The 19,692-nt window shown below is 34.4% G+C and overlaps 1 protein-coding gene across 10 annotated transcripts in view; it reads right to left on the reverse strand.

The window, feature by feature from the left end:
* RBMS3 (RNA binding motif single stranded interacting protein 3) overlaps positions 1-19,692 on the reverse strand; it is a 665,694-nt gene that overhangs the window by 151,458 nt on the left and 494,544 nt on the right. The gene's annotated exons all lie outside the window — the stretch shown is intronic.

The raw sequence follows: 19,692 nt of genomic DNA on the forward strand, positions 1-19,692 counted from the left end.
ACACTTCAGTCCCCAATCCATGGTCCATGGACCATTATTGGTCTGTGGCCTGTTAGGGACCAGGCCACAGAGCCCCCTTTCCATCCCCACAGCCTTCCGTGGAAAAATTTTCTTCCATGAAACTTAGGAAGGGAGGGGTCTGCACAGAAGGAAGTGAGTGGCAGGCCAGTAAGTGGAGCTTCACCTGTGTTTACAGCTGCTCGCCATCACTCTCATCACTGCCCGAGCTCCTCCACCCCCAACCCTGGTCCGTGGAAAAATTGTGTTCCATGAAACCTGTCCTGGTGCCAAAAATGTTGGGGACTGCTGCTGTGTTTAACACATCCATTGGGTACATTTAATTGTTAGTGGGTACCACCAGTCTGCTTCCTGGGTTTGAAGTCTGGTTTCCTGACTAGCTACAAGATATCAGGCAAGATTTTTATTCTTTGTTTCTTTTTAAACATTTCTGTGACTCATTTTTCTCATGTATAAGATGAGGATAATAATATTAAATATTTGATAGAGCTGTTGCAAAGATTACATAAATTAATGAATGCAAAGGGCTTAAAAGAGTGTATGGTACATGAATAAATACTAAATCCATTTTAGCTGCAACAATTATCATTGCTTAGCATCTCTTGTAGCCACTTTCCAGTTATCAGCTAGGAAACCTGATCACTTGTCAGTGTCGGAGCATTCAGAATGGCTTTATTTTCATTAGCTCTGTTCCATTTTAACTCTATGGAGGTTTCATCAGCATAACTTGCAACTATACTCCAAGAAAAGTAAACAGAAGATGTGTTCATGGAGAAGATCTGTGTTTTTGAAATGGTTCTTGTTTGACTATAGCTTGTCATTGGGGACATCTGGCCACTACAGTGCTAGGTCTCTCTTCTGAGTCATTACCAGAATTTGGCTTCCATTATCTCCTGAGTATGATGTAAGTCATGTTCCTCTTATTTGTGTTAACCTACAGTTGGCTACAATGAATGCTTCCTGTTCTTTTATTCATTTCTAATTATTATTACTATAAATTTTTAGAGATGGGGTCTTGATATGTTTCCCAGGCTGGCTTCAAACTCCTGGCTTCAAGTGATCCTTCCATCTCAGCCTCCTCAGTTGCTAGAACTACAGGCATGCACCACCATGCCTTGTTGATTTTTTTTAATTTATTTTTTTAGAAATGGGGTCTCACTATGTTGCCCAGGCAGGGCTTGAACTCTTGGCCTCAAGTTGAACCTTCCACCTCCACGTCCCAAAGTGTTGGGATTACAGAATTGAGCCTGGCCTCATCCATCTTTTCTTAATGACACATTTGGAAATTCATTTCTGTTTTTTTTTTTCTTTTTAATGCATTTGGTAAAAATATTCTGGTCCTATCTGTATTCTCATTTTAATTATCTTAAAATTAATAGACTAACACCAGATGTTTCAACTTAGCAATGTCAATAAATATAAATAGGTCATTATCAATATCAATAGCCTAACAGCTTATGAAGATCCTCAAATATCAGGTTGGCTAAAATTTGAGATCTTTAAGAAAGTATAAAATTTACAAAGACAATTCACAAGGACATCTCAGTTGAAAGCTAAGAAGGTCTCACCTCATGACTTTTTAGATTTCTCTTAGTATTAAAAATAATTCTTTGAAAGTTCTCTTTTCAATAATGGAAAACTTCAAGATAGGCTTAAAATGCAGAATCTCATATGTGTATTTGATACTCTATGTGTATTTGATCCTTGGCAAGCTAGAATATATTAATAGTTATTTGGCAATATTTGTTTCAGGGATTCTTCTACTAAATTTTTTTATACCCAGGAGTTCCAGGTTACAGTTAGTTATGATCACACTACTGCACCCCAGGCTAGGTGACAGAGCAAGACCCTGTCTCAAAAAAAAAAAAAAAAAAAAAAAGATAAATATATAGCCATAGTATTACCCTTGAATTCTAAGAGTCTAATTCTGATATTTCCTTTTGGGAATATCAGAGTGGCAAGGAAAACATTAGCCAATTAGGTGAATTAAGATTCTTACAATCTTCTAGTTATTAGGTGATTCCTGCATACCTATGAGTTAAAATACAAATTCCTTGATTAGTAGATAAGGATTTGTCCCCTTAGTCACATCTTTATCAGTATCCTTCTACTCCTGAATGGTTTAGAGTCCCCTTACTTCTAAATGCAGTTCCTCCACCCACCTATGCACCCCCAGCACACACACACACCCTCTCTGTCTGGTAAACTATTAATGCAAGGAAGCCCTCTTTGACTCTATCCTAGCTCACCACTAGAGTGAAATTATCTAGTGCCTACTCAGCAGGTTTTCATAGGTTGAATGTTATTTGTGTTAGGTAAGTCCTTTGATATGAGCAATTAATTTTCAAGGCTTGGGGATAGAAAGTTATCATAATGGAGGTTGGGGTGAAGTTTGGAGTGTATGTGTGTATGTCATATTATTAACAGCATTTTGCACTTAGGTATAGATAACACATGAAGTGATCCTACTCATAGTAGGGTCAATGGACCAGCAGCAAAGGTGTCACCACCTGTGAGCTTGTTAGAAATACAGAATCTTGGGCACCAACCCCCCCAGGCCAACTGAATCAACATCTATATTTTAACCAGATACTCAGATGATTTGTGTGCTTCTCAAACTAAGTTTGAGAAAGACTGTTTTGGTTATGATTGGCTTCTTAACTGAAGGAGGAATACATCTTAGATGTTAAACATGAAATCCTCTGAATAATGAGATGATTTCAGTAGCACAGAAATATTATATTGCCTACAATTTCCTTATTGCAGGATTATGGTGCCAATTAATTTTGTTTAGTCTCTTTTAACAGTAGTTAAAATAGAGACTAAATGAAGAAGAGGCCTTTGTGGAAGTGAGATGTTGTTATAAGCCACAGATTGTAATGTGCTAGAAGATGTTACGGTCTATCATGCAAATGGGGAGTATTTAAAATATAATTATAACAATGTATGGCAATAAAATTGCACAGTAATTATGAAGGAGTAATTACTGCTTGCCTATTTAGCGGAGTATTTCTTGTCTTCCAAACTTCATATTAAACATGAAACATCCAATGCATAAACTGATATGATGATATAATGGCTTACAGGATTTGCTGTTTTAAGCAAACAAAACACCAGCAAAACCTTTGCTTAGCAAAATTAATTTATTTTGGTTTTCTGTTTAAAATGTAAAATATCTGAAGTGTGATAAGTCACTAAGAATGCTCTCTAACATCATATTGATGAGTAGATATTAGCATCTAATATATTTCAATAGCAGAAATCCTGCTTTTCCTTGGAGAATTTGAACATTTTTGATTTTTAGAATTCAATTTATTTAAATTCTTGCAGTATTAGTATTAGATTGTGGTCATGGTTTTTAAATATGTCTTTATTACCATAGTCACTAGTTTGGTGGTTTAAATATTAAATTTAAAAGTTCCTCACCTCAGATAGATTATAAATCTTACTTCAGAAAAAAAATAAAAGTAAGGTGTGAGGAGCTGGGTGGAGAAGATAAGCTAATGACAACAGAAGCAGTTTACTGGAAGTGAGTTTATAAAGTCTTAGCATGATGAAGGAATGAGACCAGGAATTTAACAAAAGAATTTCAAGAATTATAAGATAAAATGTGATAAAACTCTAACCCAGGAATACCTTTTCTAAAAGTATTGTGTGGATTTGAATTAGTTTTCAATTAAAAAAAAAAAAAACCCAAACTATCCCTGTGATATTCTGGGTGACTTGCACATTAAAAAGTTGTTCATACTAATGGATGAAAAAATGATACTAATGGAAGGATAATAAAACTCAGAAACATTTTTAATATAGTCATTCTTTTTTTTTTTTTTTAACTCAAATCTATTCAGTACCTGATATATACTGGTACCACCCTGGACTTTGCACCTGGCAAAGCAGTCACAGTCTAGAGGGAGAGAAAGCCAAGTAGAAGGAAAACTTTAATACATTGTAATGGCTGTAATTTCTGTAATAACAGAAATATGCATAGGCATTTGGAGAGCATAGAATGATGTCAACCTCCAGCACTACAGTCACAGAATATTCTTGAGCTTAGAAATCACATCTAATATCACACAGAGTTTTGAAACTTAACAGCTGACAAATATGTCCCCCAAGCCTCACCCATGCCAACTACCAAATCATCAACAAGCACATGGAGGACTAATCAATCAAGTCTTACTTAGTCTGGATAAAAAGAGGTTTTCATCAAATGTTTGTTGAGTGAAAACATAAATTTATGAGATGGATGAAATAATAAGATTTAGTGGAAATGCCTTTAGGACATCAGGGGCCATCTAGACCTGAAGTTAACAATTGACAGCCTTATTTGCTCCAATCCTCCGCAATCCTTATGCTTCTTGTTGTTTTATACCTGACCAGCATCCCTCTTTTCCTTTCAGATGTAGACTGAAGTAGTCTGTGTTAATTTGGGACCAAGAATATACTTACGTAAAAATGTTAGAAATAAGTATATTTGAAGTTAACTGTATGTTGGAACCCATGCTTTTATTTTTCTTTAGTCTAAAATACTATTTTTTGTTATATCCCAGAAAGTTTTGCAAAGATCTATGCAAATGTTTTGTTCAAAAATGTTCATTTTTCTCTCCCACATATGCCCTATAGATGGTACATTATAGATTTTTTATGCATGTAAGTGTGTGTATGCGTGTACTTCTAGATGTAATAGAGAGAGCAAGCTCCAAATTTAAATCACAGTTTACGTGGCAAACATTACTTGAAGGTTACAACATGAAATTATTATATTTTAAAATTAGAAAACCTTTGCATATGGCAAACAGGGCTGGTTGGTTCCATTTTCTTTTAACTTTTGGCATCCTGTTTAGCATTTAATTATGGTTTGTATACTGGAATAAGCTAGGTATAGTTTTGTGTAGTTCTTAGTTTTAATAAAATTCCTTTCTAGAATGCATATAGATCCTGTTTGTCATATAATCATAAAATTTATCTAAGTCAAACTCTTTATTTAGTCAATAAGGAAAATAAAAATAAAAGTTCAATGAATTGCCAGCTCATTTGTGGCAGTTGTTGGCAAAGTTACAAGCAGAACCGTATTCTTTTGATTTCTAAGTCGACGCTCTATCCAACTGCTTATTTTTTTCCTTCTTTACCAACAGAAGTAAAAGGAAATGAACTTTAAGCAGTTCTTGTCACTGACTTCATTATTTTGGAATGGGGCAAAATGATTGAATATTCATTAAAATATGATTATAGTGGTTCTCTGACCACAGGTTAGAATTAGAACTGAAAACTAAGCAATCAATGAGATCACCTAGGTGATTTATCATGCCCCTCTAATAATGGTTTGTTTTAACAGAATAAACAAATCACGCGGGTTATATTTATAAGTGTCAGCCATATGTTCACCTTTATCATTTAGGCCCAAATTGACAGAGGAACATAAACCCCAAAAGTGGAAATAAATAAAAAGTTAGTAGCCCACTAAAAAAAAAGTAATTTGCCTGTACATTGCTAATTTTATCCATCAGTAATGTATTATTGCTTATATTTAGTTTAATCTATAATTCTGTACAATGTGAAATAGTCTTACAAGACGGAAAATGCCCCCACAGTGATGATAAAAGCAGAGAACAGCTGTTTGCCTAGAAATAGTGCAGAGTAACAAATGATATCATGGCCTAAATAATGATCTCAAGATCACCTCTCTATTTTAAGAATTAAACCACCATCAATTTAAAAAAAAAAATTATAATAGTTCTCTGATAATTCTCTTCCTTGAAAGAAGAAACCATGTCCCATAAGGGGAATAACACAACGCTATTGTTTCAAAGAGACAAAGTTAATGTTTCAGGTAAATGGGGCACAAAGTATCTGCTGACAGTCAAATCTGGTTCATTTTAAGGAGAAAATAATGGAAACATGAGTCCTGAATAAAGATAATGTTTTGACACCAAGAAATTGGAAAGAACAAGCAGTTCCAAGAAGCATCAATTGACTGACTTAAGTACAGACTAGGAAACCTCATGTAGTAGAAAAGCAGAGCACCAAGGAAAAGGTTTCTAAGTTGAAGAGTCTTTAAAATTAGGAAAATTTTACTTATTGACCAAGATGAACCATCTCTGATTCTGCCTCATTCCTTTCTCCTCCTTGTTTTTATGGTTCCATACTTGCTTCTGGTAGAGCTCTTTGCCTACCATATTTCATATTAATAGATTACTACATATTATATATAAAATGGCATTTTTTATTAAAAAGAGGTGCAAAAGAAAAATATAGCTATGATATTACAGGGTAGATACCCTTTTGATATTAAAAATGCAAAAAATACATAAGTGGTCTGGGGAATGGACACACTTGAAGTTCTGACTCGGGGGGATGGGCGGGACATGGGCAGTGTATGTGGCCTGAACTTTTGTACCCCCATTATGATAAGCTGAAATAAAAAAAAATACATAAGTGGAAGGAGGACATGTATAAAGTTGGTAAATTCAAACTATACAAAGGATAAAAACAAAAAGTAAAAGACCTCTTTGCAACCTCTCTACCCTTTTTGATTCCTTCCAGAAAAATGTGTAAGTATACATCTTCTAATTCATCTATCTAGTTCCTCTTTTTTGTTAGTTCCAAAGAAGGAAATATTGCTTAGCATATTGGTTTTGTTTATTTGTTTACTTTAATTATACATGAAGAGCTTCCCATATTAGCACATATCATCTTCTAGAAATGTTGCTTAGTATTGTAGCATAATTATGATGTACCATAATTTATAAATGTTCATCAATAGGGGATGAGCTAAATCTCATTCAATTTCCGTGATGCATTTCCATGTTCTTCTCCACCACTATGAGAATTTTATTTGATTGCAGTGAGGAGCTAGGACCTATTCACCTTTGCCTAACATCTACCTTAGTGTTCTTGTAAAGTGGCTGAGGATAATACATGTTTCATTATCGCTTGGTCAAATTGTTAAATAAATGTAGACAGATAAATAAAAGGAATTCTTAATATCACTTCTACAATGAAATTTTAAGTAGTTGGGCAAAATCTTTTTTTTTTTTCTTTTAAAAGAGTATAGAGTCCCCAAATTTCTATGTATACATACAACTAGCCAGCCTTCTGGTAAAAGAAAAAAAAAGTAAGAAAGAATTCCAAGTCCTAATCCCAGGTGTAACTCTAATTTCATGTGGACTTCATTTTAACTGCCCTAGGAAAAAACAAATGGAGGGAGGAATCTTATAATGAAAAACAACAGGATTCTTTCTAGTACAGTATCTACTTAACAATCTTCCATCAAGGAAGCAAACACATATGCACCCCCAATCTAAACTCAAACTCAGGTCGAGAAAACAAATCTCAATTTCCCTCCTGCTGTTCCAAGCGTATATTTCCTGTGCTAGAGGCTGAAAGAATTCCCTGAGTTAGTAGAAATAAATACAATTCCAGTTTCAAAGTGAAACCTATATATTACAACGTAGCTATCAGTTAACAAGAATAGAGGCATCAGCTAGGAGAACCTCACCTTCAGTAGGTGAAGGATTTACAACTAAAATATATATATGTATATATATATAGAAAAAAATTAGCTGGGCATGGTGGCACATGCCTGTAATCCCAGCAACTCAGGAGGCTGAGGCAGTAGGATCGCTTAAGCCTAGGAGTTCGAGGTTGCTGTCAGCTAGGCTGATGCCACGGCACTCACCCTAGCCCGGGCAAAAAAGCGAGACTCTGTCTAAAAAAAAAAAAAAAAAAAAAGAGTCAAAGTACTGAAATTGTGACAATTTGAAGAGTGCTTGTGTGTAAAGGAATCACTTACTAATCAATACAATATAAATTTAACCCAAGTCCTAGAAACTGAGTTTTTCAAAGAAGTATTAAAGACCATTCAGTGCTGTAAACATCTGTGGATAAATCAATCTAAGGAATCATAAAATACATATTAATAAATAAATATATTGGCAGCCTCACCTACCAATAAGTTTAGTGTAAAACCAATGCATACAAATGGCTCTAAAATACAATTCCGTCTGTTTTTCCTATAGAAACAAAGGGATAAAATAGCCTTTAGGGCTAGACTACCTTAGGGAAAAAGGCTGAGTGACTGTCCAGAAATCCATTTTTTCTTAGATAGGTACCAAATTCTTCCATTGGAAATGAGCATTAAAGGTATCTTATATGGATTATAATTGTCTATAGATCTTTCTAAAATGCAAATTTTATGTTAATCCCCCACATGTTCACCTATAGGATAAAGTGGAAACTCTTTAATAAAAGAGCCCATCAAACATCATCACCTAAATATGTACATCTCTATTTCTAACTTGCAGAACTTCTCAAAAAGGGTTGAGACCGTCTACACTTTCCCAGATTTACTTACACTGCTTCTTCTATCTGGCTTCCCTCTTTTCCTACTTAATCACTTTCATAGAATCTTTTCTGACCTGTTTTCCCATTCCCCAAATTCCCTTAAAAAAGTATTTATTATTAATTAATGTTTAATACATTGATTCAATTTATTTATTCACCCTTGCCTGAAATTCATTTGAAACATGGTGCAATATATCAGGTCTTGGGCTACCTATGAAAGACTAAGCAGTGAATCAAATGGACACAGTTCTAGTCCTTAAAGAATATTCTTTTTGATAGCAAAGCAGACATTAAATATTTTTTTAGAATTATAAGTCAATTCTAACTTCTTCCTTTATGCGTCTAGCATGTAGCCATTTAATTTGGCATCTGTAAAACACCTCAGCTCACTCATTTGTTTATATGCTTTTCTCTATAATTTAAATGCCTCTTGAGGCTAGGATCTCTGAATTATTCATCGGTGTATTCCCCAAGTACAATGTAGTTCCTAGAATGTAGTAGATTATATACACATGCACGCACATACAAATTTTAGCAAGTTTACTTATTTTTTTTTTTCAGAGCAGAAGACACCTTGAAAACTGTCCTATGGCTTGACAACAGCAGAGCACCCACTCTGCTGAATAAGTCAAGATGGCACTTAATTCAGCCAGACAGTGGATCTACCTGTCAGGTTTTTAAAACACCTCTGCATAAACAAGGTCTGTAAATTTCTTAATAATACATTTCATATTTAATAAGTCTGTCAGGAAGTCTTCCTTATCTACTACAGTAGGCACTGGAAATCTTTCTTGCATTATCTAAAGATCATCGCAAATTTGGCTAGTTACATATTGGATATATTCTAAATATAGCAATTACAGTTTTCAATGTGTTCATTTTTACTTAAAAATAATCATAATCAAAAAAGTAAATATTTCATATTAAACATAGCATGCATTTCTTGGGCATATGATGGTTAGATACAATGCATAGAAGCAGTCACACTTAACTTTCTAGGAATCTGTAAAAGTTTTCCTGAAAGTGAAAAGTCATTTGATACAGTTCTCACAAACTGAGAGTAGTTGAGGGTATGATATATATGATCCTTTTGCTGATAATGGATTTTATTTCCACATTTCAGTTTTACCACAGTAAAAACTTGGACCAGCCACTTAAACTTTCTGGAACCTATTTATAAATTGGGGCTGCCTCCTAACTCACAGAATTACATGATTTTGCATTGAGCACTTAACCCCAAACCTGGTACATTGTAGCATGGAGTAAATATTTGTTGAATGAATGAAAGGTTGGGAGTAATTTGGGCTATTATATAAGATAGCAAGGGAATAACTTTTATAAACCATGGAAGCACACAAAACAACTGTTAGGTATTATTAATATCGTTGGGGTACACATAAAAAGAATTACTTTTAGGGCCATGTTCCTGGAGCCATTCCTCTCATTTTATTCCCACCATAGGAATAGTACAGTCAATTGAAAATAGACCTAAAACTCTGCAGACATCACAGCGATGCATTTCAGAATTGATGAGAGTTCAAAGGCTCTATTTTAGACTATAAAACTTAAAGTGGTAAGGAGAGCTTTCTTTTTATTTGGATTATGATCTGTTTTACCAGGGTTGACTTTGTGAAAGGACCTAAATATGCTACATTACTATAAAACACTCTGCTTTGTTTCACTCTTGTAGACAAAGCCCATGAGAGACACTGTCAAATATGCCAGGTAACATAAAGGGCAAAATACAACCATTCTTCACTTTTTTTTTCCATTTTGGATGCTCTCAAAGAAAGTTAGCTAACAATGGAGCCAACATCTGTCTTCCTTTCTCTGTGACCATGAAATGAAATGATCCTCCTGCCAGAGGCAGAGGTGGTGAACTGCTCCTATTTTAGTATTGGGCATATCACATTGTAATTTTATTTGGCCAATACCTGGAGGCCTTCAGAGGAGTGGAGTCTTCTGAAGGTGGCTCAAATCTAGAATCAATCACCTGGTTCCTGACATAAGAAGTGGGTTCTGAGGAAATTGGTTTTAGATGGTCAGGAGAGAGAACCCCCTGCCTTTTTTCAAACTATAATGGGAACAGATGTATCAGAATTTGCTCCTCCTTGGTATATACAAAACAGTGAGAAGTAAATTGCAATTTAAGATCTGATATGAATTGTAAATTCTAAGAACAGATGAACTTTTCTAAGGCAAATTAAATAGTAACCAATTTTGAAGCTTCTTTTGTGTTTGATATTCTGTTAGATGCTTTAATACATTCACATTTATTCCTCAATGTTTTTGAGTTGAAACCCATTTTGGGATGAAAAACTAAAAGTCAGAGAGTTTAAGTGAATTGAGTAAGTATACACAGCTAAAAAGTGTCAGAACCAGGATTTAATTCCAGGTCTTAGATATTCCATAGTTCATCTGCTACTTATTTGATACTTCCTGTATCAAATAAGCCTCCTTACTTACCATGATTTTGAATGATTTCATCTTTTCTCAAAAGTAACAGAAGAACATTCATTTATTCAACAAATATTTATTGAGCAATTATTATGTTCTAGGCATTTTTCTAGGTCCCACAGAACTAAACTAATGAACACTGTCCTCATAGTGATTATATGGTAGCAAGAAGAGATGGCCAAGAGACAAGTAACTGTATAAATAATACTTCAAACAATTGTGAGGTGCTGAAAAAAAAATAGTCAGGGTAATATAAAGAGTAGAGAGTGACAGGGAAGGGGGAAATATTTTAGATCCAATAGTCTGGAAAGATCTCAGCAAAGATCTAAATGAAAGAACAAAGCAAGCTTTGGATATATGAGAAATGAAAGTATTCCAGACAAAAGGACAGAAGTGTGGGACCTAAATGAAGAAGGAGGAGGTGGTGGGAGAGGAGTCCAGAGGACTACTTTCCTGCGAGAATAAAAGGGACCTCTGGAGGCCAGGTAGGATGCCTAAGGAGAAGGGTGCAACTCAAGGGATGAGAACCAAATTTCAAGGTCTCTCTGTCCCTAATTAAGTGGAGATACTTTCACTGTCAAACCTAAGAATTTGGGTTTTATTTGTTTGTAAAGATAACAAATCCGTAAGTGTTTTCCTATGTATGTGATGGTATTGAAGAAACTATCTAAACTTCCTCATTCTAAGAATCAGTGAAAGTCATCCTTACTCCCTGTGGCTCCCAAGTCCCCAGTGACAATGGAGAACCAGATAGAAATTTCCGTCAGTTACACCCAAAGGAGTCTAGAAAGATAGTGATGACATAATTTCTAAAGAGCCAGAGTTTCAATGGAATAGAGGATGACAGTAGAAAAATAAAGAGATTCCTTTGTGGGCATTCAGTCTTATACCTTCAGTGAACATTAACCAAGTGGATAGAATGGTTTATTTGTGAATGATTATGTAACCTAACTAAATATTGCCTCTTTCATGGTCCAACTTCAGCATGGAGTCAAATGTAAAGAGAAACAATTAAGGAACATTAAAAAGCCATTCAATCTACCCTAATAGTTTAAAGAAACAAACAAAAAGTAGAAAGGAGATGGCATTAATAAGCCTTTCTCTCTGTGTCTTTTTCATTTTCTCTGCATATCGCATCTGCCCCCTATTACTTCTCAGGCTTCACAGGATTCTGTCTTTCTACTCTCAGGCCTTGTCCTCTAGGATCAAGTCTAATCTCTTGTTGGTAGCTTTCCAAAAAAAAGGAAATGTTGCTAGACTGTCCCAGCTCCTTCCAAATTTGGACCTCTGTCTCCTATTATCTTTATCAAAAGTGCAAAAAACAGGGAGACATAAACTATTCTTTGGAAAGCATAGGATGGATAAGGCTGCAAATATTCAGGAATTCATAATTTTCTCCAAAACAAAATGTGTATGTTTACTGATTATTCCTCCAGTGTCTGAGCTGCTGCTTCTAAATCCTTACATGAAATGGAATAAAAAAATTTCTATTATGTAGGTAAGATTCATTCTCATTGAGCATTGTTATTACAATGGACATCAAAATGGAAATGCACTGTAGAATGCTAAGAGAATTTACAACATTACCTGATTAACCCAAATATTGTAGTTGACAAAACAGTCCTTTAATTGACCTACTTTTAAATGTGGCATACACGCACATAAATACACACATACACACATTCCTTTGATGGAGAGGGTGGAGGCAATTCTAGTTGTGTATGTGTCCAAGAGAATTTTCAAAAAAGGAGTAAGTTTGAGTGTATTTCTCATATTATCTGTTTCTGTCTATATTGTTAGATAAAAGAGCATCAAGGTCTCTAAGAGGCCGCAAATACATCAACAAACAAAAAAATATATTTTGTGATTTTTCTGATCAAATAAAAATGATTCCAATTACATTCCAAGGAGTAACTCTAGCATTCACAATGCGAAATTGAACAAATGTCCTAGAATTGTAGCGTTTTTCCCTTTCTCTCTACTTAGGTTTTAGTTTGTCCCCATATATTTTTGAGCCTGACTTATTAATTACACAAAAGCTCTTAAAAGTTGAAAAACAAAACAAAACAAAAAACCATGCTGCTCAATCATCCTTTGTATTCTTGCTTTTATTTATTTTTTAAAAGTAATTTCTCTTTATAGAAACTTTCAAATGCATATGGAAGTAGAGAGAATAATATAATGAATCTCCAGATTCCCACCAACTAGTGCCAGTAATTATTTATTGTGTGTCTATATTGTTTGATCTAACATTCCTCCCCCTTTTTTGGCTACAGCATTATAAAGCAATTCACAGAATATGTGAAAATTTAAAAATAAAAGTCCTAGATTATTTTTAACCCCCTGGACTTCTTTGTTGGATTTTCCAAGTTCAAAAGTTGCTCTGGGACCTATAGTTATCCCTGGACAAACTCTAAAGCATATTATAACTATACACATAAGTTTCGAGTAAAAGACAAAATAGAAACCTCTGCATTGCCATTAAATATGAATTATAGAAGAGTAAGGCAGCACTAGAACAATGCTAAATGGCATAGTTCATACAACACAAGCATATGCAGAAAAGTGACTTATGACATGTTGGAGAAAGATCCTGTAAATGTATGCACGCCCGACCAGGTGCACTGGCTGGCTGCTGTGTAAGACCTCACAAAGGCTGTGCCTCTGAAGGAAAGGACTTCTGTGAGCTGTCCTTCCCTCTCTCCGTAAATGGCCATCAGCAACTGAGGAACAATACAATTGATTCCTTCATTCAGAGGCTTAGGGGGGTGACTAGGAAAACAGTGAATAAAGAGTTGACTCTATTCTGTATTGAGACAGGTATCCTGGAACTCCAAAAAATATGAAGGGGAAAAAATCACATCCCACTGTGTAGATTCACAGTGTTTTATTTAAAACAGAAAGCCAGAGTGGTCCAGATTTATCCCTTTACTGAACTTAACAGAATTACTAGTCTGACTGCTTCACAAGAAAAAGAATTTTAAATGAGTTACTGATACCTCACTTTACTAGCATTATGGCCCTGACCTAAGACTTAATATAGAAAATTATAGATCTTGGCCTAGGGTAATTTTAATCTCTGCCCATAATAACAGGCCTTTAGCTGCCAAAGGCAAGGGCTTTGTGTGCTGAAATTGGAACTCTGACCCTGAGTTACAAAGTCATAACTAGCAAGCACAAAGAAAGATTCCAGAACTTGGGAGTTAATATCTCTTTACAGAAGTTACATACAAACAAATGTGCATCAGATTATTTATACACACAATGTGCATCTTGTACATCATTTTCTCTTAGATCAGAGAAGAGGACCTCCTGCTCAATATAAACTATTTTATTTGATGTGATTAAAAACATAAAAGGCAAGTTTAATTCATCATTCTAAAGGGCTTCATCCATTTATGTCTCCAAAACAGGCTTTCCCAAGGCTATGTCATGTAAATATTAATAACTTCCCTGAAATGACAAACATATTTATCCTATGTTACCTTGTTATTGTGTGTGTCATGTAACAGGGCCTCTTTCATATTTGACTATTTCCTGGATTCTACATCAGATGGTCATGGATATGGTAGACTACAACAAACTACTTAATTAACTCAAAATTCCGGTTTAATATTTTTATTACATTAGGGGAAGAAAAAAAAAACACAACATAGTTTTTTTTGGTTTTTTTTTTGTTTTTTTTAAACAAGGCAGATATACAAACCTATTTTTAGTAAGAACTACTCTTTCTTCCTGGCTAATCAATTCATTTGGGCCCTGGATGAACTCTCAATTGAAAAGAATTTTTTTTTTGGTTTTTGATTCTCAAGTAAAATTTATTTGCCTTGATTTACACAATCCTATCTTTGTAAATTCTATCAGGTGTTTTCAGAGAGGACATTTATGAACTTCTAAACTAAGTTATGCTCTAAACTTTCTAGCAACAGAGCACCTAAAAGAAAAGATATTGATTCATCACATTACTGAATTGCATTCATAACAAGCAGTCATCCAAAAAATAGGTACAATCCTAGAATGACATTGCTATATTATTTGAAAGGCCAAAAGATTTGCATATGAATAACAGCCAGTTAAATGTCTAAGAGGGGACTGAAACACAGGTGCAAAGCCTAACTCTTGATATCCCATAAAAAGCCCATTTTTTTCCCCAGTGTTCATCTCACTACCATCTCTGGTTGCTCAAGCCCTAAACCTAGGATTTCTTCTTTCATCTCAACACTCTTATCTAACTTTTGACTCTACCTTCAAAATATGTCCCAAATATTCCACTTCTGTCCATCTCCCCACCCACCTAATTTGTTCAAAATTACCACCATCTCTTTTCAGAATTCTGCAATGGCTTCTATTATAAATTTTCTATAGATCAGTCAGAGTGATCTTTCTAAAGCAAAAATCAGGTCACATCCCTCTCCTGTTTAAAGGCCTTCAATAATTTCATGTCAAATATAGAAAAAAAAAATTAAGCTTTTTTTCATAGAGAAAAAGGTCCCTACTTATCTTTATTGTCTCATTTCTAACAATTCTGCCTATTGCTCACATTGCCTTAATTACATTTTAACTAGTTAAGGTGCTCTTGTTTGGGGGCCTTTGCACTTGGAATTCTCCTCACCAGGAAGTCTTTCCCCCCAAATACTCTGATGCCACTCATATCTCAGCTGAAATGCTGCTTCTTTGGAAAAGGCATTCCTGACCATACACAACATAAGCCTTACCCAGTTAGTCTTAACCAAATCCTCCTGTTTTCATATATTCATAGGAATTATTATGATATGAAATTACGTAGTTCATTTATATTTCTTGGTTTTTGCCTATTTCCCTCTTTGCTGCTCCAGAATTCAAATTCCATGAGAGCAAAGACCTCGTCTATTTTGTTTATTGCTTATTCCCAGCCTCTAGAACACAGTAGACACCTAATAAATACTTGTCTAATGAATGATTAATAATTGTATATGTCTATCACAAATAGTCAAATCAATATTTTATTAGCTTATACATGTTAATATGAATCAAGAAATCTCAATACTGTTATATTAAAAGCACACATATGTAGGCATTTAATTGGTTTTTAAGCAACTGGTAGATAAAATGAATAAAAATGCATGGTAACAACAAAACCACCATCTTTCTAGAGGCCGTACTACATGGCAATGCTTTATGCCATTTAGTTACTATAATAATCTGATGAGTTGAATCTATTTTACAATGGAAGAAACAGAGATTCATAGAGTTTTAAAAGCTTACCTAAAGTCATAGAGTTAGTGGTAGATTTTTAACTATAACCTCTCACTGCTTCTAAAATAATCATAATGATGGCTACAAAGACTACGACAGTCATTGAGCTATTCTAACTATGTGCCAGGCATCTTGCTAAGCGTTTTGAATGTTGTGGAAAGGACCATCCTTATAAATATCCATGTTCCTAGTCTTCCTCTATGTTTTCAAGTCTCCCTGGCATGTAAACTAACAAACGTAACAAGTGCTGCTTCTGAGCTAAGCCTTCAGGGCTGGTGTTGCCCCTTCCATCTCTCACCTCCTATCATCATGTTCCTGGAGGCCTTGTGTTCTACAGGTGAGGCAAAGTCTGCTTTCCACAAGGTTCTGGGTGGCTGTGCATAGCAGAGCCCCCAAAACATACCTTTGTAACGTGAACAAGGAATAACACTTTTTTAAAGTGTTAAACCACTAGGATTTGAGGACTTAACTTATTGCCACAATATGATATATCTGATTCAAACCATTTCAGATACAGTACCTCATTTAATTCCTAAAACAATTCAATGAAGTATATTATTACCTCCATTTTATGGATTATATAAATAAGTCTTAGTGATATTAAATAACTTACACAAAATCATATAATTAGTAAATGAATGTAAATGCTGGACTATCTGAATCCAAATTCTGAATCTTCCACTGAACACTGTATTCAGTTCCATTAATGAGATTTGTTTCTTTGCAGCAAATACATTTAAATTATTCAGTGGTGATATTAGTCATATTGCTTTAGTTGGATAACCTCCTGGAGAAAGTTTAGATTAAAGAAAAAGTAAAAGTCTTATTATCATAGCAAGAAATATGATCAAATTACACATTAGTTAATGGTAACATTTCTGTACTCTGTGTTCTCTAACAAATCTTAAATACAACACTCCAATAACTGATTTTAAGATTTTATTGACTAGCTCAGTCATAATTGCTTTACAATTTGTAACTCCCCCATTGCTCTCCATTTTATCAAATATCATTGATTGTGCAGGTCCCCATGGGAACCAATTATAAGGAAAAAAAATTCAAAGAGCCTTCACAGCCCATCTCAGTAAAAGTGGTCAGTTATTTTACAATTAGAATAATATTTATATAACCAAGGAATTTGTATATCTATTTGCATTATTCCTGATATATATGGAACTTCTACCAAAAGCAAAAATGTAAAGCTACATATATTTAATATGAATCCAAAGAAAGGCTGCAGCCAAGTATTTCAGTCAACAGTTTTCCCCACCCCTCGATGTATAAATTATACTTTCTGTGAACACACTAACTGAAAGCAGCTTTTAACATTCAGTTCTTTATAATCAGAGGTGCAAAAGATGAACAATAGTGTATACACTTCCTTTTTCATTAATGAAGAAGAAAACCCTAGTTAATGTCCCTGGGCTTAATAAATTCTTTGTATATTATAGCAAAAGATTTTGGTTATAGATTATAAACAACGAAATATACCTCAGTGGCTATTGGGATAAACAAATGTAAACAAAATATGTGCCCATGAATATCATTTCAATAATTTCAGTGTTTTAAGATCACACTTATGCTGGGGACATAAAAATAACTGTAGTCCTGTATTATTTATCTGCATAGTCCTATATCTCTACATTTTAAATTCTACTTAATATTACTTTCCAGTAAAGAGACGGGGTTAAGTTCTGTGAGAATTATGTTCAAGGCAATCGGTTCTACAAAAGACAGTGTGTTTTCATTTGAATGTACTTGGATTCATATGACAAAAACAAGAAAGGCCTTTAAGTTAACAGTTCACAATATGCTCATTGTAAAAAACGATCTAATCCATTATGGCAAAGGGATTGAACCTAAATGTATTACCTAATTTAAGTGCAAAGCACTACCATAGATGCTTGATTCTAGAGGCAGAATCTAATGGCATGGAATATAGAAAGAAATGGAAGTAAAAAGTGTATATTACTTTTCTATGGCTGCTGTAACAAATTCCCACAAACTCAGTGGCTTAAAACAATACAAATTTATTCTCTTGAAGTTCTGAAGGTCAGAACTCTAAAATCAAAGTGTCAGCAGAGCTGTGTCCCTTCTGGAGGCTTTAAAGGAACATCTATTTCCTTGCCTTTTCAGCTTCTAGAAGCTGCTGTATTCCTTGGCTGGTAGCCCCTTCCTCATATCACTCCAACCTCTTGCTTCATTATCAAATCTACTACTAAATCTGATCTTCCTGTCTCCCTCTCATAAGGACCCTTGCAATTACACTGGGCTCATCTGGAATATCCAGGGTAATCTTTCCAAGATCCTTAACCTAATCACTTCTGCAAAGCAAGGCAACATATTCACAGGTTCTGAGGATCAAGACATGGATATCTCCGGAGCACAATTATTTAGCCTACCACAAGGGGGAAAGAGATGAAAGAAATAGCATATAGATGGAAGCCTTGCAAGTATTGTTCTAATAATAATAATAATGATAGTAATTACTATTGTTCGTTCATTGAACAAATACCTATTAAACCATTAAATCATATCAAATAAGGTCTGGAATATGGTAGACACACTCTAAAAAGATGAGCCTATATTAGCACACTGGCCACGCATGCAAATGCTTATGGCCATCTAATTCAGCATATCTGAGTTAATATTAAGAAACAAATCATAATCCAAATAAGCCCTCAATGACAAGTTTTAAAAGTAGCTTTGTTTATTCAGTTTCTCCAAAATGCAAAATAAATAAATAAATAAATAAATAGATTTGGTCCCAGGATGCAGTTAATAATGACCATAACATGGATAGTGCACAGAAAACAGCAACTTCAAAATATACGCTCACAAAAGCAGTTTTAGCTGAAGAAAATTCTTTTACTGTGAAAAGATATGAAATATTGTAGAGTGAGTTGAAGCTAAAAGTATAAATGAAGGTGTAAGAACAGCCATTCTAACGCAAGAACATTTTTTCCATGTGGAGATCTCATTTTTTGTAATCATTAACAAAAATAAGAAGAGAAGACACTAAGCAGTTGGATGAAAAAGACAAGTAATTTCTAAGATCTTCTCTTTTATGCCTATGGGACAATTAGACTTGGATTTTAGATTCTTCTTCCTAACAAGAAAATGGAAACACTTATGAAAGTAGAACAAATTTTGCCTCAGGACAACTTCAGGAATTATAATTTTAGAATACAACTATTTTGATAGATTTCTCCAATTACAGACACCATCATTTCCTGATAAACTTTTCAAAACCACATTGTAGTCACAAAAGATGTATTGTATAGGGGACTTTCAATACATGGAGGTGGAAGAAAGGAGCATTTAATTAGCATCACTACTAATTATTGCTATTCATTCATTTAGCAAATACCTATTGATCCTTTACATTATATCAGGTAAGGTCTGGTACATGGTAGACACAGTCTAAAAAGGTAAGTGTAAATTATCTACACTGGCCATGTATTCAAATGCTTATGGCCTATCTGTATCTGGATGTCCAGAGTTAATATTGACAAATAAATCATATTCTGAACACAACTTCAATGACAAGTTTCAAAAGTATCTGTGTTTATTCAGTTCCTCTATTATTATTTTATTATTCCCCAAGTAATAAAAACCACAGAGGAGAGGTATAGTGTA

This window comes from Lemur catta, chromosome 1 (assembly GCF_020740605.2).
Source record: "Lemur catta isolate mLemCat1 chromosome 1, mLemCat1.pri, whole genome shotgun sequence".
NCBI classification, from domain to species: domain Eukaryota; kingdom Metazoa; phylum Chordata; class Mammalia; order Primates; family Lemuridae; genus Lemur; species Lemur catta.